At 49.2% G+C, this 25173-nt stretch overlaps 2 protein-coding genes across 2 annotated transcripts in view; one reads left to right on the top strand and one right to left on the bottom strand.

Moving 5' to 3' along the window:
- The window catches only part of LOC147099004 (uncharacterized), a 71737-nt gene extending 65940 nt beyond the window's left edge, over positions 1 to 5797 (bottom strand). Inside the window, exon 1 of the mRNA XM_085969524.1 lies at positions 5651 to 5797. The gene's annotated coding sequence lies outside the window, so the exon portion shown is untranslated. The remainder of the gene's footprint in view (positions 1 to 5650) is intronic.
- Positions 5798 to 14962: 9165 nt separating this feature from the next.
- The window catches only part of LOC147099003 (chondroadherin-like protein), an 82307-nt gene continuing 72096 nt past the window's right edge, over positions 14963 to 25173 (top strand). Inside the window, exon 1 of the mRNA XM_085969523.1 lies at positions 14963 to 15322. The gene's annotated coding sequence lies outside the window, so the exon portion shown is untranslated. The remainder of the gene's footprint in view (positions 15323 to 25173) is intronic.

Below are 25173 nucleotides of genomic sequence, written 5' to 3'. Positions count from 1 at the left end.
ACACACACCCTCACTCACACACACCCTCACTCACACACCCCCTCACTCTCACACACACCCTCACTCCACACACACCCTCCCTCACACACACCCTCACTCACACACCCTCACTCTCACACACCCCTCACTCACACACACCCTCACCACACACACACCCTCACTCACACACACCCTCACTCTCACACACACCCTCACTCACACACACACCCTCACTCACCACACACCCTCACTCTCCACACACCACCCTCACTCACAACACACCCTCACACACACACACCCTCACTCTCACACACACCCTCACTCACCACACACCCCTCACTCACACACACCCTCACTCACACACACACCCTCACTCACACACACCCTCACTCACACACACCCTCACCACACACACCCTCACTCACACACACCCTCACTCTCACACACCCTCACTCTCACACACCCTCACTCACACACACCCTCACTCTCACACACCCTCACTCTCACACACCCTCACTCACCACACCCTCACTCACACACACCATCACTCACACACACACCCTCACTCACACCCTCACCTCACACCCCCTCACTCTCACACACCCTCACTCTCACACACCCTCACTCACACACACCCTCACTCACACACACACCTCACCACACCCTCACTCACACACACCCTCACTCACACACACACCCTCACTCACACACACACACCTCCACACCACACAGACACTCACTCACACACACACTCACACACACACAGACACTCACTCTCACACACACCCTCACTCACACACACCCTCACTCACACACACACCCTCACTCACACACACCCTAACTCACACACACACCCTCACTCACACACACCCTCACTCTCACACACCCCCTCACTCACACACCCTCACTCACACACACACCCTCACTCTCACACACCCTCACTCTCACACACACCCTCACTCACACACACCCTCACTCACACACACTCACTCTCACGCACCCTCACGTCTCACACACCCTCACTCACACACACCCTCACTCACACACCCTCACACACACACACCTTCACTCACACACACACCCTCACTCACACCCTCACTCTCACACACCCTCAATCACACACACCCTCACTCACACACACCCTCACTCACACACACCCTCACTCACACACACCCTCACTCTCACACACACCCTCACTCACACACACACCCTCACTCACACACACCCTCACACACACACCCTCACTCTCACACACCCTCACTCACACACACCCTCACTCACACTCACACACACCCTCACTCTCACACACACCCTCACTCACACACACCCTCACTCACACACACACCCTCACTCACACACACCACCTCACTCACACACACACCCCACACTCTCACACACACCCTCACTCACACACACCCTCACTCACACACACACCCTCACTCACACACACACCTCACTCACACACACCCTCACTCACACACACCCCTCACTCACACACACACCACTCACTCTCACTCACACCTCACTCTCACACACCCTCACTCACACACACCCTCACCTCACACACCCTCACTCACACACACCTTCACTCACACACACACCCTCACTCACACCCTCACTCTCACAAACCCTCAATCACACACACCCTCACTCACACACACACCTCACTCTCACACACCCTCACACACACACCCTCACTCTCACACACCCTCACTCACACACACACCCTCACTCACACACACCCTCACTCACACACCCTCACTCTCACACACCCTCACGTCACAACACACCCTCACTCACACACACATCCTCACTCACACACACCCTCACTCACACACACACCTCACTCACACAGACCCTCACTCACACCTCACTCACACACACCCCCACTCACATACCCCTCACTCTCACACACCCTCACTCACACACACCCTCACTCACACACACCCTCACTCTCACACACACCCTCACTCCACACACACCCTCACTCTCACACACACCCTCACTCACACACACACTCACTCACACACACACCCTCACTCACACACACCACACTTACACACACACAGACACTCACTCTCACACACACCCTCACTCACACACACCCTCACTCACACACACACCCCTCACTCACACACACACCCTCACTCACACACCACCCTCACTCTCACACACACCCTCACTCACACACCCTCACTCACACACACACCCTCACTCTCACACACACCCTCACTCACACACACCCTCACTCACACACACCCTCACTCTCACACACCCTCACTCTCACACACCCTCACTCACACACACCTTCACTCACACACACACCCTCACTCACACCCTCACTCTCACACACCCTCACTCACACACACCCTCACTCACACACACCCTCACTCTCACACACCCTCACTCACCACACACCCTCACTCTCACACACACCCTCACTCACACACACCCTCACTCACACACACCCTCACTCACACACCCTCACTCTCACACACCCTCACTCACACACCCTCACTCTCACACACCCTCACTCACACACACCCTCACTCACACACACACCCTCACTCACACACCCTCACTCACACACCCTCACTCACACACCCTCACTCTCACACACCCTCACTCACACACACCCTCACTCACACACACCCCTCACTCACACACACCCTCACTCTCACACACACCCTCACTCACACACACCCTCACTCTCACACACACCCTCACTCACACACACCCTCACTCACACACACACCCTCACTCACACACACCCTCACTCTCACACACACCCTCACTCACACACACCCTCACTCACACACACCCTCACTCTCACACACCCTCACTCTCACACACCCTCACTCACACACACCCTCACTCACACACCCTCACTCACACACACCTTCACTCACACACACACCCTCACTCACACCCTCACTCTCACACACCCTCACTCACACACACCCTCACTCACACACACCCTCACTCTCACACACCCTCACTCTCACACACCCTCACTCACACACACCCTCACTCACACACCCTCACTCACACACACCTTCACTCACACTCACACCCTCACTCTCACACACCCTCACTCACACACACACCCTCACTCACACACACCCTCACTCTCACACACACCCTCACTCACACACACCCTCACTCTCACACACCCTCACTCATACACACTCACACTCTCTCACACACTCACACTCTCTCACACATTCACTCAAACATGCACACCAACACACATTGCAAACACATATGCACATGAGTTGCACAAGCTGAAACACTAGGCTCACTCAAAAAACAAGTGGTCAGTCAATTCTGACTGTCTGTACTGTTGCTAATCCACCTCCCCTTGCACTGTTGGTCTCAGTAAGTCCTCCCTGGCTCATGTTTCCCCTTTATCAAGCCCAACGGCACTGAGGCTAATTGTAGGACTCCTAATCCTGCCCCAGCTGAAATCAACTAAATCTGGCAAACTGGGATGGCCACTCCATGGGGGTGCGGTCATACAGACTACAGAATGTGGAAGTCTAGTTAGCGTAGTGAAGGTCCTCTGTTAATAATATTCTGTAATTGTAATTATAGTTGTCCTTGGTTGGTAAAATAAAAGACTTTATACTCTAATTAGTGGGTTAGCTCATTCTTTGGAGTTTTATGTTTTTTCCTTCTGGAAGTGCTAAAAAGATGTTTCTTCTGAATGAAGGGACCGTGTGCGGGTGTTTTGCTCATAGGTGCTGTTCCGAAGGTTTCCCCGGAATTTGTAGCTCTGGATTGTTGTAGATTGGACAGTGGGTTCAGGCCGGAACCTTGTGTGGGAGTCGAGTGCGGCGTGGCCAGAGCGCCGAGCAGGTGCGCTCGTGAACACGTGTTTGGTAATGGCGGGGCCCAGGAGCCGTGCGTGCAACCCCGCGCCGGGCCAGAGAGCATGAAAGGCAGCAGAGCGAGCGGCGGGGTGGGGGTGACGGGGGGGTGCGGCCGAGCCCCAAACCCCGGGATCCTCACACACACACTCACCGAGGGTCGCGTCTATTTTGCAAGCGCCCAGGAGCCGTGCAAGCGCGGTTCGGGCGGGGCTGGGGGGTGGGGGGGTCGTTGATTAGGCCTTGCCCCCCCCATCCCCCAATCCCCCCCATACGGGCGCATGCACAGAAGGACACAGAAGACCGTGCAAATAATTGCAGTGCCCAGGAAACGGCTCCGTCCGTCACAGATTTGCTGGTGACGGGGGTTACAGTGCATTAACAGGTGGGTTCAGTTCCTGAAGTATGTTGGGGGTCTGACCAGAGCGAAATGCGTGAACTGAAGGAGTCAGTCGCGCCAACAGGAACCAAAGATACCGGCAACCCACACCGACCAATAAAAGGTCCTGGCTTTGATCCCTGCTTTGTGCCATGTTAGGTGAGAGGGAGTTGGTGGGCGGGCAGTGGGGGTGACAATTTGACTCAGAACCCTCGGGCTAAGGAGGAGGGTGGGGAGGAGGAATAAATCACAAAGGGTTACTGACATAAATCGTGCCATTCATGTAGAAAGGACTTATGAAATATACTGGGCAGCCTGCTGGTGGCGCTGTCCAGGGAGAGTATAAATACTCGGCACGGGCCCAGCTTGCTCGGGGACATTTTGTAAACAGGAACTAGTGAAGGATAACAGTTGATTAAAGCCTTGTTTAATACACCAAGTGCCTAGTAGTTTTCTTACGTCAGTTACCGCCCCTGATGGCCGCCTCGTGGCCTGGCGGCTCAGGACAGGGCTGGGCCCCGCCGTGACGTTCACCGCTTAAGGGTCGCGCTGGACGACTAGGCACTTGGCTGGGGTATAGGAGGGCTGCTGCCACCCGCAGAGCCGTACCTCAGTGAGAGTCAGAGGGAGAACAAGAAAGAAAGACTTACATTTCTACAGCGCCTTTATCGACCTCAGGACGCCCCCGAAGCGCTTTACAGCCAATGAAGTACTTTTTTGTGAAGTGTAGTTGCTGTTGTAATGTGGGAAACGCGGCAGCCAATTTGCGCGCAGGAGCGACTGCTGCCAACGAAATGCAGTTTAAGCTTTTTTTTGGTTGTTCGCTAACGGAAAAGAAAATAGTGTCGCCATCACAAAGTAAACACTTCCAGAGAGAACGGAGCGCACAGCAAGCTCCCCACTAAAAGCAGTGGATTCAATGACCAGATAATCTGTTTCTCATTAGTGATGATGGTCGAGGGATAAATATTGGCCCAGGAAACCCCCCACCCCCCTGCCCCCGAGGACGAACTTCCCCTGCTTCTCTTCGAAATAATGCCGCGGGATCTTTGACCTCCACCTGCGAGGGCCGAAAGAGACACCGTTTAGCGTCTCATCCGAAAGGCGGCACCTCCGACAGTGCAGCACCCCCTCAGCACTGCGCTGGGAGTGTCAGCCCAGAGTTTGTGCTCTGGTCTCTGGTGTGGGGACTATGAACCCACGACATTCTGGCGCAGAAGAGTGAGAGCGCTGCCCGCTGAGCCCCGGCTGACACGGGGGAGAAGCAGCGGCAAAATTAAGGGGGTTAGAAAAAAACCAAATTCCCGCCGATACTCCCAGCTTGCCCTCGACGCAACAGCCGGAGCGATTCTGCATTAAAACCTTTTGCCTCCGCATTAAATGGAAGCAGAAAGCAGCAACGAAACAAATCAATTCTACTCACCTCTGAGGAGGCAGAGCAAGAGAGCCTTCAAGTTCTGGGGGGTGGGCGGGGAACCAAACGGCTCAATGTCGCAGGCAATGCAAGGGAAGCTATCCGGCTGCTCCAGTGCCCCTGGGTGCTGCCCGTCGGAGCAGCTCCTGCGGCCAGTGGATGGTCCGTCGAACTGTGGGGCAAGTCTCTGTGCAGCTCTCTTAGTGCGAGGGCAGGAACTCGAGGAAGTCAAGAACATCCTGCCATTGTCTAAGGGCCTGGGAGAGGAGCGAGAAATAATAATATAGATTCTGTTGCTTTGTCAAGTGCAGCGGGGAACTGAGAGCAGAGCAACGCACTGATCCAGTGAAGGACAGCAACACAGGGCAAGGACATGCCCACTGCTGGGAAATGGCGGTTCTCCCCCATTGTCTCCTCCCTCTCCTAAAAGTGCCGACTCATTGCTGTGGCACAGGGCTCCTCTACTATCTCTCCCAAGCGGCCAATCTTCTATAAACCCAGACAATGAGTGTGAGCAGCTGATTTAATTCTTGCGGGGGCTAGAGTTGCCAACTCTGGTCGGGCGTGACGTAATAAAACTCACTACGCACTTGGTTCGAGTATAAAGCAAGGCTTTAATCAACTTGTTTCAAAACATGGCGGTCTAGTTGTGCTTCACTAGTTCCTGTCTTACAAAATATCCTGGGCAAGCTGGGCCCATGCCTGAGTATTTATACACCTTGGACGGCGCCACCAGCTGGCCGTCCAGTGTTATTTCATGAGTCGTTTCTTCATGATGATGAGATTTATAACAGGGCGCATTCCTGGAGGTATCATCACATGGCCGCCTACTGCCCCACCCCCCCCCACACTCCCGCCATTAGTCGCCCAACCCGCTCTGCGCGACCCACCTTCCCACGCCAATTGGAAAGCGAAAGGACTCATTGAAACATACAGGATTCTGAAGGGGGATTGACAGGGTCGATGCTGAGAGGTTGTTTCCCCTGGCTGGAGAGTCTAGAACTAGGGGGCATAGTCTCAGGATAAGGGGTCGACCATTTAAGGCTGAGATGAGGAGAAATGTCTTCACTCAGAGGGTTGTGAATCTTTGGAATTCTCCACACCAGAGGGCTGTGAATGCTGAGTCTTTGAGTATATTCAAGGCTGAGATCGATAGATTTTTGGACTCTAGGGGAATCAAGGGATATGGAGATGGGGCGGGAAAGTGGAGTTGAGGTCGATGATCAGCCATGATCTTATTAAATGGCGGAGCAGGCTCGAGGGGCCGTATGGCCGACCCCTGCTTCTAATTCTTATGTTCTTATATTCTCATTACCCGATTAGATGATTCTTGACTGTCCGTCAACTGGCCTTTCCTCCAATCTCCAATATTTTTGTAACTAGTAATCAAAAGTGCGCAAATAAGATTTTAAAAAATACGGCCCCTGTGATTTTTCTCCCGGGTGTTGCCCACAGCGAGTGTCCTGAAGATTAGTCCTTAATTCCTGGAGACTCCAGGGCAATCCTGGAGGGTTGGCAACCCTAGTTGGGTGGTTGGGTGGGTGGGACGGACGAGTATCTCAACCCAGCCTGATCTCGTGTTCATCTGACGCCCGCACTTTTCAGCAGGAAGGCCCGGATAGCAACCAGGAGCAGGAGGCCTGGCTGATTTGCTCCCTCCTCCTGAGCACAGCGACGCTGAGGCCAATTGTGACAACTCACCGCCACCGTGGCTGAGACCAGCTGCCGCGGCACGGACCGGGGAACGAAGCTGAGCCCCTCCTTCTGACCCGTACGGTTCAGTCCTGCACCAGGGGGCAGCGAGAGAGTCAAGATTCATCCCATTTATCGTGGGCTTGACTGCACCATAGTACAGGAAGACGGAAGCGGGTTTGTAGAGTGGGCCAATAAAATGGAAAATAAAATTCAATATAGCGAAGTGTGAGGTGGTTCATTTTGGTAGGAGGAATAAGGAGGTCCTTGGAAGACGAGGAACTAAATGGGGTAGAGGAGCAAAGAGATTTGGAGATACAAATATATAAATCATCAACAGTAAACTGCTCAAGTTAATAAGGCCATGAAGAGTGCAAACAAAGGATTGGGATTCATTTCTAGAGGAATAGAATCCAAAAGCAGGGAATATAATGTTAAATTTATGTGGAACCTTGGTTAGACCACACTTGGGAGTATTGTGTGCAGTCCTGGCCTCCATACTACAAAAAGGGTATTGAAACCCTGGAGGAGGAGAGTTCTACATAATGCTGCGGTCCAGAGGGATCTGGGGGTTCTCGTACATGAAACATAAAAAGTTGGCATGCAGGTACAGCAAGTAAATAGGAAGGCAAATGGAATGTTGGCCTTTATTGCAAAGGGAATGGAGTATAAAAGTAGGGAAGTCCTGCTACAACGGTACAGGGTGTTGGTGAGACCACACCTGGAGTACTGCGTACAGTTTTGGTCTCCTTATTTAAGGAAGGATATACTTACATTGGAGGCAGTTCAGAGAAGGTTGATTCCAGAGATGGAAGGGTTGTCTTATGAGGAAAGGTTGAGCAGGTTGGGCCTATACTCATTGGAGTTTAGAAGAATGAGAGGGGATCTTATTGAAACATATAAGATTCTGAGGGGGCTCGACAGGGTAGATGCTGAGAGGATGTTTCCCCTTGTGGGGGAATCTAGAACTAGGGGTCACAGTCTCAGAATAAGGGGTCGCCCATTTAAAACGGAGATGAGGAGGAATTTCTTCTCTCAGAGGGTCGTGAATCTTTGGAATTCTCTACCCCAGAGAGCTGTGGAGGCGGAGTCATTGAATATATTCAAGGCGGAGATTGACAGAAATTTGAGCTACAGGGGAGTCGAGGGGTATGGGGAGAGAGCGGGCGGGAAAGTGGAGTTGAGGCCAAGATCAGATCAGCCATGATCTCATTAAATGGCGGAGCAGGCTCGAGGTGCCGAATGGCCTGCTCCTGCTCCTATTGCTTATGTTCTTAAGGTGCACAAAAGATTTACAGGGATGTTACCAGAATTGAGAGGATGCGAAGATTGAAACATAGAAGATAGGAGCAGGAGTAGGCCATTCGGCCCCTCGAGCCCGCTCCGCCATTCAATGAGATCATGGCTGATCATCCAAATTCCCCGGAAAAGATAAGGCTGAGAGCAGACCTGATTGAGGTCTTTAAAATTATGAAGGGTTTCGATAGGGTAGATGTGGAGAAACTGTTCCAGAAGAAGGGCCCATAAGATAGCCACTAACTGATCAAATAAAGAATTTAGGAGGAATTTCTTGACACACAGAGTGGGGAGAATGTGGAACTGGCTGCCACGTGGAGATGGCAGATTGCATCGACACATTCAGAGGAAAGCTTGATGCATGCACAAGAGAGAAGGGAATAGAGGGATACAGACGGGCAAAATGTGAAGAGATACAGGAAACTCTCTTTTATCCGGCACCTAACCGGAAATCTCTCTTAACCGGCAAAATTCAGGAGTAGGTTCAGGTAAGTTTTACTTTATATTAGTGGCCGTGTAACCGGAGTTCCTGGACCTGTGGCCGTGTAACCGGGGTTCCTGCACCTGTGGCCGTGTACGGGGCTCTTGTACCTTGGTAAGTATACCTCTCTGTAATCCGGACTTTTTGATCAACCGGCACCACGCCGGTCCCGTCGGTGCCGGATAAAAAGGAGTTTCCTGTAATTAGTGTGGAGTAGAAACAATGACATTAACCAGTTGGGCCGAATGGTCTGTTTCTGTGCTGTAGCTTCTCTATTGTAATCTATGGAATGAGGCTAAGCCAAGTTTGGAGGTGAAAGGTTAGTGTGTAAACTCACTCCCCCCTCCAGTCTCCTTGACAGCCCCTTGTGCCAAAGTATCTTCCCTTGAAAAAATCTTTTAATTGTCTTTAACAAAAAGTTAGCAGGCTTCCTGGGGCCTTAATAACATTTGCAGGTGTATAGATCAAAAGTCGGACACAGTGAGGCTGAGGCCAATCCTCCTCAGCGAGTCATTGGGCTGAGGTGGTTAGGGGTCGAGTGGGGCGCTTGGGCCTGTCACTTCCTAGCTTATTTTCCTTAAAAAGCTGAGTGAAAACAGAGTGAAGCCTGAACGAGGACTTAACCTCCCAGCTGCCTGTAGCAGGACTCGGGGGTAATGACATAGAATGTGCCGCACAGAAACAGGCCATTCGGCCTGCCAGCGTTTAGGCTGCACACGGGCCTCCTCCCACTCGCCTCAGAGTCAGACTGTTGTGGGTTCAAGTCCCACTCCAGAGACTGGAGCACAAAAATCTAGGCTGACACTCCAGTGCAGTGCTGAGGGAGTGCCGCACTGCCGGAGGTGCCGTCTTTTGGATGAGACTTTAAACCAAGGCCTCATCTACACTTTCAGGTGGACATAAAAGATCCCATGGCCACTATTTCAAAGAAGAACAAGGGAGTTATCCCCGGTGTCCTGGCCAATATTTATCCCTCAACATCGCTAAAACAGATTATCTGGTCATTATCATATTGCTGTTTGTGGGAGCTTGCTGTGTGCAAATTGGCTGCCCCGTTTCCTACATTACAACAGTGACTACACTTCAAAAGTACTTCATTGGCTGTAAAGTGCTTTGGGATGTCCGGTGGTCGTAAAAGGCGCTATAGAAATGCGAGTCTGTCTGTCTTAATTCACCTAACCCTACCAGTATAAGCTTCTATTCCTTTCTCCCTCATGTGATGATAGAATGGGCTGTGTAGCACATTCATCCAGACTGCAGTTACGATTTGTTTGCTATCGGATATTTGTCCCAAACACACTGATAGTAATTAGAGGGAGAGGGCAGTGAGTTAGCCGGACAATCAATGCTCTGTATTGGAGTACGGCACACACAGACACAGAGCCACTGTCAATGCATTCAGAGTAACTTTCAAACTTTATTTTACAAGCATTTCTGAACTTGTCATTCAAGGGCATTAGAGGAGATGCAGCAATGGCTAACCATCGCCAAAGACCATCAGGAACTTGATGTTACATAACTGTGAACAGTCAACAATTTACCACAGATGTATTTTCTATCCAGCTTTCTCTCCATCTCTCCCGTAGACGCTGGCCCCTTGCGGGTTATAATTCCACACAAGTACTGATTGCCTTCCTGTACCTTGCCCACATGGCTGCTATAATCCCAGAATCATACAGTACAGAAGGAGGCCATTCGGCCCTTCGCGCCTGTGCTAGCTCTTTGAAAGAGCGATCCAATCAGTCCCACTCCCCGCTGCTCTTTCCCTGTAGCCCTGCAATTGTTTCCCCATTGAGTATTTATCCAATTCCCCTTTGAAAGTTACTATTAAATCAGCTTTCACCCTTTCAGGCAGCGCATTCCAGATTCTCCTCATCTCCCCTCTGGTTCCGTTGCCAATTGCCTTAAATCTGTGTCCTCTGGTTACCGACCCTCCTGCCAGTGGAAACAGTTTCTCCCGATCGACTCTATCAAAGCCCCTCATAATTTTGAACACCTCTGTTAAATCTCCCCTTGACTTTCTCTGCTCTAATCCCAGTTTCTCCAGTCTCTCCACATAACTGAAGTCCCTCATCCCTGGTATTACTTGAGTAAATCTCCTCTGGCCCACCTGAGGCACTAGGGATCAGAGTGCGCAGCCGACACTCCGCGGGGTGGGGGGGCTTCAGAGGAGGCCGGGGAAGGCAACGGGGGCAGGTGCTGGCAGGCGACCAGCAACAAAAATGGCCGCCCGGTATCGCCCCTTTAATTTGCGCCGCCCCGGCCGCAGGTAGGACCCCCTGACCCCGTCAGACACAAGTCAAGGGACGCTACCGAAGATCGCGGCTGGGGTGCGAGCGGGGCGCTGCGATGACATCATCGCCAGCGGCGCAGTGCGGCAGGGCGCTAACGGTTACCGCCGCCGCTAACCTCCCGCTGAATTTCGCGGGAGGTGTGGGTGGCGCCAGTGGGAGGCGCAAAGCAACCCAATTTTTTCCCCTATGACTCTAAGGGTTGCCAACCCTCCAGGATTGCCCTGGAGTTTCCAGGAATTAAGACTAATTTCCGGGACACTCGCCGGGAGAAACATCACAGGGGCGTTTGCTTTTAAAAAATATTCTTTGAACACTTTGGCTGTTAGTAATAAAAATATCGGAGATGTGAAAAAAAAAAGGCCGTTTGGCTGACAGTCAGAAATCATCCAATCGGGGAACCAAGAGTCCTTTCGCTCAGCGATTGGCTGGGGGAAGGCGGGGGCGCCATGACGATAGACGTGCCGGGCGACCAATGGTGGGAGTGTGGGGGCAGGGCGGTTGGAGGCTGGCGGTCATGTGATGAAACTACCAGGAATACGTCCACGCAGAGTTGGCAACACTACACGCAGGTCAACAAGTTGAGATTAACAACAGAGCAGAGATCGCAAACAGCACCTCATCGTTCTGTGGCTCCCGAGCTCTATGTCGCTGCCCCCCTCCATCTGTTGGGCACTCTTAAATCGTGTCAGATCTCACCTCGCGGTCGAGGAGGTTTCTTTTGGTGTCCAGGAGTGAGTGTGTGAAGGAGCAGGGTCTGCCTCATCTAGCCAATATTATTAAATGGCTCCTTTCCTGCTTCCTCCGGTTGTTCAGTGAATTTATTTGGTCAGCAATAGAGTCTCACACACACACACACATGGTGTGGAGATGCCGGTGTTGGACTGGGGTGGACAAATGTAAGAAGTCACACAACACCAGGTTATAGTCCAACAGTTTTATTTGAAATCACAAGCTTTCGGAGTGCTGCTCCTTCGTCACCTGTCAGGTGAGGGCAGGATCAGGTTTTGGACCTGAACCCCATCCCCACAGTCTAGGCTCACACACACAGCTTATGGCCGGCTTACAATTCTACCTCGTCTAAAGGAACGTGAGAAAGGAGCATGTTTCCTCCACTCCGCCATTGGCGGTAAGGTCGCCAGCTCTGGTTGGGCGTATTCCTGGAGGCGTCATCATATGACCTCTGGCTTCCAAACCCATTGGTCGCCCGATACGTCCATCCTCGCAGTGCCCCGCCTTCCCACGCCGACTGGAAAACGAACAGACTCCTCGTTATCCGATTCTGAAGCTGTCAAACACTGACAATCTGTACTCCAAGTTAATTCCTTCCTCTCAGGATGATTTAGAGATCTCTCCAGAACAGAAAGCTGAATGCTGCAACTTTTGACAGCTCGTGGCCATTCTGCTTTCTGTGCTGGTGAGATGAGGGACTCCCGAGACCTGAAGGAAGGAAGGCTGCATTATTAAGTAACGGTAAGTAAAATTTCTTTAAACACTTTACACACACCAAACACACTTACCTCTGAACTCATGCACCCATCACTCACCTGAACACCAGACATCTCGACCCCTCCAAGCCCTTCAGCCCGACGGTCCGCCTCGCTAACTTGCCGTGGTTTGGAGCCGTCGGGAATCCCACACTTCAGCAATAAAAATAGGGATTAGGCTAAAAACTGCCTGTTAACTACCTGTTAACAGGCAGTTAATTGGCACTAATCCCCTTCCTGCCTTGGGGAGGCGGCTCCCAGCACAGGTCGGGTACCCGCCTCCTTTGAAACTGGCATGGAGGCGGGTTGGGGCGGGATGGGTTCGTGCCCCCCGATTTCGAGGTTTTAACCCCCTACATGCCTCCAATCCCGCCTCCACGGCCCAATGAAAAACCTGCCCATTGTCTCCGATATGTTGAAATCTTCAGATGAATTGTTCACTTTTTTTTCAAAAGGGCCCTTTTTAAAGTAACATTGATATAGAATATATGTATTTAAAATATTTTTGTAAGCATCTTTAGTGCACCAAGTATCACACGACGTAATTTATGAAGTGTATATGCAGCAACCACAAAATTGATTTTCCAGCTTTAAGATTTTAAAGTTGCACCGAAGAATATAGGCAAGATGGAAACCGAGCCAAGCTTCGCTCATAATAGTTTATAGGTTTGATTTTCTTAGAAATGAAGGATGTTCTTGAACCTTTAAGTCAGCTCTTGGGGAAAGCTGAAATGTGCAATCTTGTGCCAAGTTGTTTAGTCCTGTGTTCAAACTTGAGCAAAAAAAATTCGAGCTTTATATTCTGAAATGGGATCTTAAAAAAAGTAGAAAAACCTTAAGCTTCTTCATCTCCAGTTTGTTAGATGCTCAATTTCTTGCACGGGTATAATTCAAGTTAAACCATAATAAACAATGGAGTTACACACACCATCAGATGGGACTGGAGCTATTAGGATGCTGAGGGTTGCCCAGTTTTGGGTGATTGGGTGGGTTGGGGGGACGGTGGGGTGGGAAAGAGACAATACTATTTTGGACTCCACAGGAAGCACCTGTTGAGTTTAACATTTGATGCATCTTTTAATGTTTAATGCCTTTGTTACTACAGGGTTATAGCCTATGAAACCCAGGCAGAGAGGGCCTGCGGGAAGGAGGACAGTAGCAGATTGTTTGTGTGTGTGTGTGTGTGTGTGCTAGGCCGATGTCGCAGAGCCTGGTCTCAAATCGTCTTGGATCCCCTGCCATTGGACCAAGACCGTGCTCTGTCAAGCCCCGTGTGGTAGCTGGTGTGCAACGGCCACCCCACGTTAAAAGAATTCGCGCACAGGCATCTTCCACCCCTTTAAAATGAAGTTCGGGACCTGGATCGTCAGGACCCTCATGGACAACCCCAACAGTGACAGAGACTGTAGGTCCCGCATTGGAGTCATCAGTCACCTGAGAACTCATTTTTAGTGTGGAAGCAAGTCATCCTCGGTTCGAGGGACTGCCTAAGAAGAAGAAGAAGAAGAATCTGTTGGGAGTCGACGAGGCCGATTCCGATTCTGACCATTTGTCCTCGGCAACTGAGCAAAGACTCCTGGGTGCGTGCACTGAATATCAATTGGCCTCCCCATCCCTGCTTCAGAGAGGAGGAAACAACTCAGCCAGGGTCCATATTCCGATCGCTATCGAGTGCCCCCCCCCCCCCCCCTGCTGGAAAGAGCACATGTGGATATTGGGTGAGGCAGCGATGCTCTCCCCGGTGGAATAGTCCGCCAAAACTGCACGTCTTAGCTTGTACCTGAAGGATGGCCACTTGGCTGGGGACTGTCAGCGCCTGTGGAATCCTGTCCCAGTTCCCCACATGAAAGAGTTTGAACAGAACCTTTTAGTATTTGGAGTGTGCCCTGCCAGCTCTGGGGCTCGGCAATCAGTGCAAATGAACAGCGGAGGAGAAAGATCTCTTTGTTTCCTCCACTCCGGCTTCAAGAGCAGCTTCTAAAAAATCCTGGATGATTCTGCAGGCAGTGGAAAATTCCCAGTCCTTGCTCTCAGTCGTGTCATGGCAACCCCCTCCGCTCCCCCAAGCCTCACAGGCACAACTCCAACTCCACACCTCGCAGCGACAGTGGAATTCGAGTCTCTCTGGCCGGACATAACACTATCAAGCAAGCCCTGTCACCTTCAAAGTGTCACACCACAGCTCCGGCCGCCTGCTGGGAATTTCTCAAGCAGGCTCCAGTTTCTGTTCCTGAATTCACAGTGTGGGCAAAACCTGAGCAGAGACAGGTCTGTGTGTTTCACCCAGTCTCCCGAAATCTCAGCACGGTCAACGGAAACCTCCCCACCCCACCCCATCCTGCCCCCCTTTCCCCTCTCCCTTCTCTTTCAACTTAAGTTGGAGGTAGTCACAGACACAGCTCAAGCTCCCGGACAGACCTCACCATAAAGAAAGGTACGTGTTTTTAAAATGATTGTTTAATAGTTAAGTAACTTTTTTTTAATCCTCCCTGGGGTGTAGACTGAGTGCCGGGCACAGTTCCACGGACTTCACCGTCTCACCGAAGGGGCTATTGTGCGCGGGCGAGCTAAGGCGGTGAGTGTCGGCGGGTCCCATCCGTGCGGGCACACTCGGCAGTAGGGTGCCAATCAGGAGCTGGAACCCGGGGCTAATTTTAAGCCTTTGCGGGTTGTGCCGAGATCACCGGTACCACCTCCCCCCGACTGGTCAACACCAGCTGAGGTCACCCAACTCATCGCTGGTCACCAGCTGACCGTCATAGCCAAGTAACTCAAAGATAACTGTACGATAGCAAAATACTGCAGATGCTGGAAATCCGAAATAACAACAGAAAATGCTGGAAAAACTCAGCAGGCCAGGCAACATCCGTGGAGAGAAAATAGAGTCGACGTTTCGGGTCGAAACCCTTTTTCAAAACTGGAAAGGAAATGAAATAGATCGAAAGGCAGGGCTGCGATAGAACAAAAGAAGTGAAGAGACATTAAGAGGTATTCAAAACTAGACGAGATGGTGATAGGACTAGTGGAGACAAAAGACGGCTCTTGATTAGGTGTGAAATGTTCTGAGATAACTCTGTCGCTTTTCGGGGAAATTTTGTTCTGCACGAATTTTACATAGAAGATAGGAGCAGGAGTAGGCCATTCGGCCCCTCGAGCCTGCTCCGCCATTCAATGAGATCATGGCTGATCATCCAAACTCAGTACCCTGTCCCTGCCTTCTCCCCATATCCCTTGATCCCTTTAGCCTTAAGAAATATATCCAACTCCTTCTTGAATATATTTAATGAATTGGCCTCTACTGCCTTCTTTGGTAGAGAATTCCACAGGTTCACCACTCTCTGGGTGAAGAAATTCCTCCTCATCTCTGTCCTAAATGGCTTACCCCTTATCCTTAGACTGTGACCCCTGGTTCTGGACTCCCCGACCATCGGGAACATCCTTCCTGCATCTAGTCTGTAATCTTTTCTCATTTTCCTCCCTGGAGCTGCCCGGTCGGTCTGACAGAGAGTGAAGCATGGAATGATACAGCACAGAAGGAGGCCATTCGGCCCATCGTGCCTGTGCCGGCTCTCTGAAAGGGCTCTCCAATTAATCCCATTCTCCCGCTCTTTCCCCACATCCCTGCAAATTTGTCTCCTTCAAGCATTTATCCAATTCCCTTTTGAAAGCTATTATTGATTCTGCTTCCACCGCCCTTTCAGGCAGCGCGTTCCAGATCACGACAAAGATTCTCCTCAACTCGCCTCTGGTACTTTTGCCAATTACCTTAAATCTGAGTCCTCTGGTTACCGACCCTCCTGCCACTGGAAACAGTTTCTCCTTATTTACTCTATCAAAACCCTTTATGATTTTGAACACCTCTATCGTTCTCCCCTTAACCTTCCCTGTTCAGTCCGTAAGGGTGACCCCGAGCTTCCGGTCGCCTGTCACTTTAATTCACCGCCCCATTCCCACTCAGACCTCACCGTCTGCGGCCTCTTGCATTGTTCCACGGAAGCTCACCGTAAACTCGAGGAACAGCACCTCATCTTCCGATTAGGCACTTTACAGCCTTACGGACTCAATATCGAGTTGAACAACTTCAGACCATAACCTCGGCCCCTATTTATATTTTTATATTTTTTATCCACACTTTTGGTTTGTGCCTTTTCCTTTTTTTTCCTCTCTCTCCCACATGGCAGCTGTCTCTCACTCTGCCAGCGCATTTCACACTTCATCTAGAGCCATTGTCTGTTTCTTTACCTGTCCCATTACCATCTCGTCTCACCTTGAGTATCTCTTCATGTCTCTTCTTTCACCCCCTCCCCCATTTCCCAGCCCACAAACTGCCTTTTGTTTCATTTCCTGCCTTTCTCAGTTCTGACGAAGGGTTTCGACCCGAAACGTTGACTCTATTTCTCTCTCCACGGATGTTGCCTGGCCTGCTGAGTTTTTCCAGCATTTTCTGTTGTTATTACCAAGGAGAACAATCCCAGTTTCCCCAGCCAGGTGGTTTGGCGCTTTGTTGCTCTGTGGCCGACCACCAGCGAGAAGCCCACGGTTCCTTCCCTCCTCATAGGGAGGTGTCTGGTCTCCCTCCTCAGCTCCCGCGCTCGATGGTAAGCCAGGGGTCGAAGGGCCTGTGGAGTGGGGAGATCTTCCCCTATCGCCATCATGCAGCTCATCGACGCACTGCATGAAAGCGTTCCCTAGAATTACATCGAATTTTACAGCAGAGAAACAGGCCATTCGGCCCAACTGGTCTATGCCGGTGTTTATGCTCCTCACCAGCCTCCTCCCACCCCTCTTCATCTCACCCTATCAACATACCCTGCTATTCCTTTCTCCCTCATGTACTTATCCAGCTTCCCCTTAAAGGCATCTATATTATTCGCCTCAACTACTCCCTGTGGAGTTCCTCATTCTAGCCACTCTCTGGGCAAAGAAGTTTCTCCTGAATTCCCGATTGGATTTATTAATGGTTATCTTATGTTTATACCCTCTAGTTTTGGTCTCCCCCCACAAGTGGAAACTCTACGTTTACCCTTTCGACCCCCTTCATAATCATAAAGGAGCTCTATGACTCTGTTAGGCAACACCTCAACCTTCTCTTTTCCAGAGAAAAGAGCCCCAGCCTGTTCAGTATTTGTTTTGACATAGGATTACTTCACACAAGGTGAGAAAGCGTGCCATTCCCCACACCGACATTGCTTCATAAGTCCAAAAATGCAGTCAGAATTTATTTTCAACGAAATAAAGATTGCCTGTGGCCCGAGTACAGTGGAGCCCGTTTATAATGAAAATGTGCCTGCCAGTTCAGAATTCCGTTCTGAAAGGGCGGCCTCTGTCTTCAGAGCTCTCTGAGTGTCTGGGGCCAGTGTTGGGACTTTCGAAAAGAATTAATCGTGAGAGGACTTCGGCGGATTAAGAATTGTTCCTTTCTTTCTGTGTAACCTATGGGAATTCTGGTCCAAAGGATAACATCGACTGGTAGAGTTAAGGAAGGCAAACCTCTGCTGATATTTTCACGGTCAGTTAGAGTGAGGGCCAAGTCAGTACTCTGTGAGCCAAGAGCCATTCCAAGTCAAATAAGGGACTGGATCTGGCCACGGACGTGGAGCATCGTGCTCTGTGGGACGCAATGATTCCTGTGCTGGTGAAATACTGTCTGATTAACACAACCAGGTGCCGATGGCTAACATAGACTCCAATGTTATTCAGCTTCCCAATGGCTCCGGGTGTGTATGCACTGAAAAAAAGAAAGACTTGCATTTCTGTAGCGCCTGTCACCACCTCGGGGCGTCCCAAAGCACTTTACAGCTAATGAAGTACTTTTTTTTGAAGTGTGGTCACTGTTGTAATGTAGGAAATGCAGCAGCCAATTTGCACACAGCAAGCTCCCACAAATAGCAATGCGATAATGACCAGATAATTTGTTTTTAGTGATGTTGATTGAGGGATAAATATTGGCCCCAGGACACCACAGAGAATTCCCCTGCTCTTCTTTGAAATAGTGCCACGAGATCTTTGAGCGGGCAGACGCAGCCTCGGTTTAATGTCTCATCCGAAAGACGGCACCGCCGGCAGTGCAGCACTCCCTCGGCACTGCGAAGGAGTGTCAGCCTAGATTTTTGTGCTCAAATCTCTGGAGTGGGACTTGAACCCACAACCTTCTGACTCAGAGGTGAGAGTGCTGCCCACTGAGCCACGGATGACACTGGCTGGTGTCATACTGAGCCCATAGACGAGAAATGTCCCATGCGCCATCACCTGCTCTGCGCTGTTGGCTGACCCCAGGTGAGTAGCCGGATGTGAGATGTTAGAGTCATAGTCATTGAGTTATACAGCACAGAAAGAGGCCCTTCAGCCCATCGTGTCCACGCCAGCCATCAAGCCCTGTCTATTCTAATCCCATTTTCCAGCACTTGGTCCGTAGCCTTGTATGCTATGGCATTTCAAGTGCTCATCTAAATGCTTCTTGAATGTTGTGAGGGTTCCTGCCTCTACCACCCTTTCAGGCAGTGAGTTCCAGATTCCAACCATCCTCTGGGTGAAAAAGTTTTTCCTCAAATCCCCTCTAAACCTCCTGCCCCTTACCTTGAAACTATGCCCCCTGGTTATTGACCCCTCTAATAAGGGGAAAAGTTCCTTTCTATCTCAAGTTCCTTTCTATCTATGTTACCTCATACAGGTCTTTAAAGTTATGAAGGGATTCGATAGGGTAAATGTAGAGATGGCCGGCCAGGAGTGTGTTGGAATAGTCGAGTCTGGAGGTAACAAAGGCATGGATGAGGGTTTCAGCAGCAGATGAGCTGAGGCAGGGGTGGAGTCAGGGCGATGTCACGGAGGTGGAAGTAGGCAGTCTTGGTGATGGAGCTCCCCTTAAAGGCATCTATGTTATTCGCCTCAACTACTCCATAAGAACATAAGAACATAAGAAGTAGGAGCAGAAGTAGGCCAATCGGCCCCTCGAGCCTGCTCCGCCATTCAATAAGATCATGGCTGATCTGATCCTAACCGCCAATCCACTATCACAGAACCATCTCCTGAATCTAACAGAATTAGACACACGAAATAGGAGCAGGATCAGGCTACACGGCCCCTGGGCCCGCTCCGCTACCCATAGGGCCATGTCCGATCCGAACCTAGACTCATGTCCAAACTCCTGCCCGCTCCCCGTAACCCTTAATTCCCTTTACTTCTAGGAAACTGTCTATTTCTGTTTTAAATTTATGTAATGATGTAGCTTCTACAGCTTTTTGGGGCAGCATATTCCATGGACCTACCACCCTCTGAGTGAAGTAGTTCCTCCTCATCTCAGTTTTGAAAGAGCAGCCCCTTATTCTAAGACTATGCCCCCTAGTTCTAGTTTCACCCATCATCGGGAACATCCTCCCCGCATCCACCCGATCCAACCCCTTCACAATCTTATATGTTTCAATAAGATCGCCTCTCATTCTTCTGAACTCCAATGAGTAGAGTCCCAATCTACTCAACCTCTCCTCATATGTCCATCCCCTCATCCCCGGGATTAACCGAGTGAACCTTCTTTGTACTGACTCGAGAGCAAGTATGTCTTTTTTTAAGTATGGACACCAAAACTGTATGCAGTATTCCAGGTGCGGTCTCACCAATACCTTGTACAACTGAAGCAATACCTCCCTATTTTTATATTCTATCCCCCTAGCAATGAAAGCCAACATTCCATTGGCCTTCTTAATCACTTGCTGCACCTGCATACTAACCTTTTGAGTTTCGTGCACCAGGACCCCCAGATCCCTTTGTACTTCAGTACTTTCCAGTTTCTTGCCATTAAGATAATAACTTGCTCTACGATTTTTCCTGCCAAAGTGCATAACCTCACACTTTCCAGTATTGTATTCCATCTGCCAAATCTCTGCCCACTTACTTAGCCTGTCTATGTCCCCTTGCAGGTTTTTTATGTCCTCCTCACTCACTACTTTCCCTCCCATCTTAGTATCATCTGCAAACTTTGATATGTTACACTCGGTCCCCTCCTCCAAATCGTTAATATAGATTGTAAAGAGTTGGGGACCCAGCACTGACCCCTGCGGAACACCACTAGTTACTGATTGCCAGTCTGAGAATGAACCATTTATCCCAACTCTCTGCCTTCTGTTAGATAGCCAATCCTCTATCCATGCCAGAATATTACCCCCAATCCTGTGATTTTTTATCTTAAGCAATAATCTTTTGTGTGGCACCTTGTCAAATGCCTTTTGGAAGTCTAAATACACTACGTCCACTGGTTCCCCTTTATCCACCCTATATGTTACTTCCTCAAAGAACTCCAGCAAATTTGTCAAACATGACTTCCCCTTCATAAAACCATGCTGACTTTGTCCTATTAAATTATGATTATCCAAATGTCCTGTTACTGTCTCCTTAATAATGGACTCCAAAATTTTACCTACCACAGATGTTAGGCTAACCGGTCTATAGTTTCCAGCCTTCTGTCTACTGCCCTTTTTAAATAAGGGTGTTACATTAGCAGTTTTCCAGTCTGCCAGGACCTTTGCTGAGTCCAGGGAGTTTTGGAAAATTATTACCAATGCATCCACAATCCCTACCGCCACTTCCCTCAAGACCCTAGGATGTAAGCCATCAGGTCCAGGTGATTTATCCGCCTTGAGTCCCATTATTTTACCGAGTACCACTTCCTTAGTGATTTTGATCGTGTTTAGCTCCTCCCCCCCCCCCATAGCCCCCTGTTTGTCCAGTGTTGGGATATTCTTAGTGTCCTCTACTGTACAGACTGATACAAAATATTCATTCAGTGTTTTTGCCATCTCCATATTTCCCACCATTAATTTCCCGGTCTCATCCTCTAAGGGACCAACATTTACTTTAGCCACCCTTTTTCTTTTTATATAACTATAAAAACTCTTACTATCTGTTTTTATATTTTTTGCTAATTTACTTTCATAATCTATCTTCCCTTTCTTAATCAATCTTTTTGTTATTTTTTGCTGTCTTTTAAAGTTTTCCCAATCCTCTATCCTCCCACTAGTTTGGCTACCTTATATGCCCTTGTTTTTAGTCGAATACTATCCTTAATTTCTTTACTTAGCCACGGATGACTGTCTTTTCTTTTACACCCTTTTCTTCTCAGTGGAATATATATTTTTTGGAAGTTGTAAAATAACTCCTTAAATGTACACCACTGATCATGTATCGTCTTACCCTTTAATCTATTTTCCCAATCCACTCTACTCAATTCCGCTCTCATACCTTCATAGTCTCCTTTATTCAAGCTTAGCATGCTTGTTTGAGATCCAACCTTCTCACCCTCTAATTGAATATGGAATTCAACCATGTTATGGTCACTCATTCCAAGGGGATCCTTTACTAGGACATTTTTAATTAATCCTGTCTCGTTACACAGGACCAGGTCTAAGGTTGCTTGCCCCCTGGTCGGTTCAGTTACATACTGCTCAAGAAACCCATCCCTAATACACTCAATGAACTCATCCTCAAGGCAGCCCTGCCCAATTTGATTCGTCCAATTAATATGATAGTTAAAATCCCCCATAATTATAGATGTTCCCTTATTACAAGCCTCAACTATTTCCTGATTGATACTCCGTCCAACAGAGTTGCAACTGTTCGGAGGCCTATAGACTACACCCACTAGTGTTTTTTTCCCCTTATTATTCCTTACCTCCACCTAAACTGTTTCATTATCCTGATCTTTTGACCCAATATCATTTCTCTGTATTACAGTGATTCCTTCCTTTATTAACATAGCCACCCCACCTCCCCTTCCTTCCTGCCTGTCCTTCCTGATCGTTAAATAACCTGGTATGTTTAATTCCCAGACATTGTCACCCTGCAGCCATGTTTCTGTAATGGCCACAAGATCATACCCATATGTAGTTATTTGTGCCATTAACTCGTCTATTTTGTTACGAATGCTACGTGCATTCAGATAGAGAACTTTCAAATATGTTTTGTGACACTTAGTTCCTGCTTTTGCCCTTTTTATTACTTTACCTTTTACTCCATACCTTCTGCCCCTTCCTGACACGCTCTGGTTTTTAATTTCCCCACTGCTACCTAAGTCTATGACCTTCTCTGTTGTCATTTTTATTATTTGCTCTCTCGGAACCTACCCCCCACTAGTTAGTTTAAAGCCCTCTCTACAGCCCTAGTTATATGATCCACCAGGACTCTAGTCCCAGCACTGGCCAAGTGAAGCCCGTCCCAACGGAACAGCTCCCTCCTGCCCCAGTACTGGTGCCAGTGTCCCAGGAAGCAAAACCCATTTCTCCCACACCAGTCTTTGAGCCACGCATTTAACTCTCTAATTTTATTTGTCCGAGCCAAATTTGCTTGTGGCTCAGGTGATTATTACCCTTGAGGTTCTGTTTTTTAATTTGACCCCTAGCTGCTCATACTCCTTTAACAGAACCGGCTTCCTAGTCCTATCTACGTCATTTGTACCAACATGGACCACGACAACTGGATCCACCCCCTCCCACTGCAAGTTTCTTTCCAGCCCAGAGGAGATGTCCTTAACCCTGGCAACACAGCCTTCGGGACTCTCGCTCTCGGCTGCAGAGAACTTTATCTATCCCCCTAATAATACTATCCCCTACCACTACAACATTTCTATTTACTCCCCCCTCTTGAATGGCCCCCTGTTCCACGGTGCTGTGGCCAGGTTGCTCATCCTCCCTGCAGTCCCTGCTCCTGTCCCCACAGGGAGTAAGAACCTCGAACCTGTTGGACAAGAGCAAGGGCTGCGGCTCCTCCAGCTCTACCTCCTGGATCCCCGTACCTGCCTCACTCGTAGTCACACCGTCCTGTCCCTGACCATGGGCTACATCTGAATTAATTAGCTTCATAGGTGTGACCACCTCCTGATACACAGAGTCCAGGTACTTCTCCCCCTCCCTGATGTGTCACAGTGTCTGAAGCTCAGACTCCAGCTCATCAACACAGAGCTGGAGTTCCTGTAGCAGCAGACACTTGTCACAGACGTAATCACCGTGAGCCTCAATGGGGTTCACTGGCTCCCACATCTCGCAACAGTAACACATCACCTGTTCCATTCTATGTAATTAATTAAATTTTTTATTGTTAGTTATGGACACCCTCTGCCCGATTTTAGATGCTAGTATCCCCTTTAATTAATTGGATTTAAATTAAATCAATCCCTCTAGTTACACCAGTTAAATGGTTTACCAACAGTCACTCTGCACCAGAAAGGCCTCATTAACTACAACCCACAGAGTTAAAGTTTGAAAAGAGCACCTAACACCCCACTTACCCTATCTCACACTTACCCAAACTCACAGCACTCTTTGATGACTCGCACCCAGTGCTTGCTCGCACTAGGACTGGTCTTTTTATACTGTTTGTTTGTTTACAGCCAAATGAGTCACCCCTGCTGATTGGTTAGAAAACTGGTTTCCACTGCCTGCTGTGCCAATTTACTCCTACTGCAGTGTAACCTTGTTTTACTCTTCTTAAACCAACAGAATCCCAAATATTTAACTTTTCCCCTTTACTTAAACTGCTTAAGTAATTTTATCAAGAATGATTTAAAGAGAAATAACAATTAAAGAACTCTCACACTTACCCAAACTCACAGCACTCTTTGATGACTCGCACTCAGTGCTTGCTCGCACTAGGACTGGTTTTTTTATACTGTTTGTTTGTTTACAGCCAAATGAGTCACCCCTGCTGATTGGTTAGAAAACTGGTTTCCACTGCCTGCTGTGCCAATTCACTCCTACTGCAGTGTAACCTTGTTTTACTCTTCTTAAACCAACAGAATCCCAAATATTTAACTTTTCCCCTTTACTTAAACTGCTTAAGTAATCTTATCAAGAATGATTTAAAGAGAAATAACAATTAAAGAACTCTCACACTTACCCAAACTCACAGCACTCTTTGATGACTCGCACTCAGTGCTTGCTCGCACTATCACAGAAATCACAGAAACCCCACAGTGCAGATAGAGGCCATTTCGGCCCATCGAGCCTGCACCGACACATATCCCACCTGATCCCCGTAACCCCTACACCAACACATATCCCACCCTATCCCCGTAACCCCACGTATTTAATCCCCCTAACACTAAGGGTCAATTTATCATAGCCAATCAACCTAACCCGCACATCTTTGGACTGGGGACTGGTCTTTTTCTCATTCCTCATTCTAGCCACTCTCTGGGCAAAAGAAGTGTCTCCTGAATTCCCGATTGGATTTATGAATGACTATCTTATGTGGTTGGATGGTGGTCGGAACCTCATCTCGGGGTCAAATATGACACCAAGG

This window comes from Somniosus microcephalus, chromosome 28 (genome assembly GCF_052327205.1).
Source record: "Somniosus microcephalus isolate GS21.2 chromosome 28, FLI_Smic_1.0, whole genome shotgun sequence".
Taxonomy (NCBI): domain Eukaryota; kingdom Metazoa; phylum Chordata; class Chondrichthyes; order Squaliformes; family Somniosidae; genus Somniosus; species Somniosus microcephalus.
Note: the sequence above shows the minus strand (reverse complement) of the source record. Positions and strands in the feature narration are given on the sequence as shown.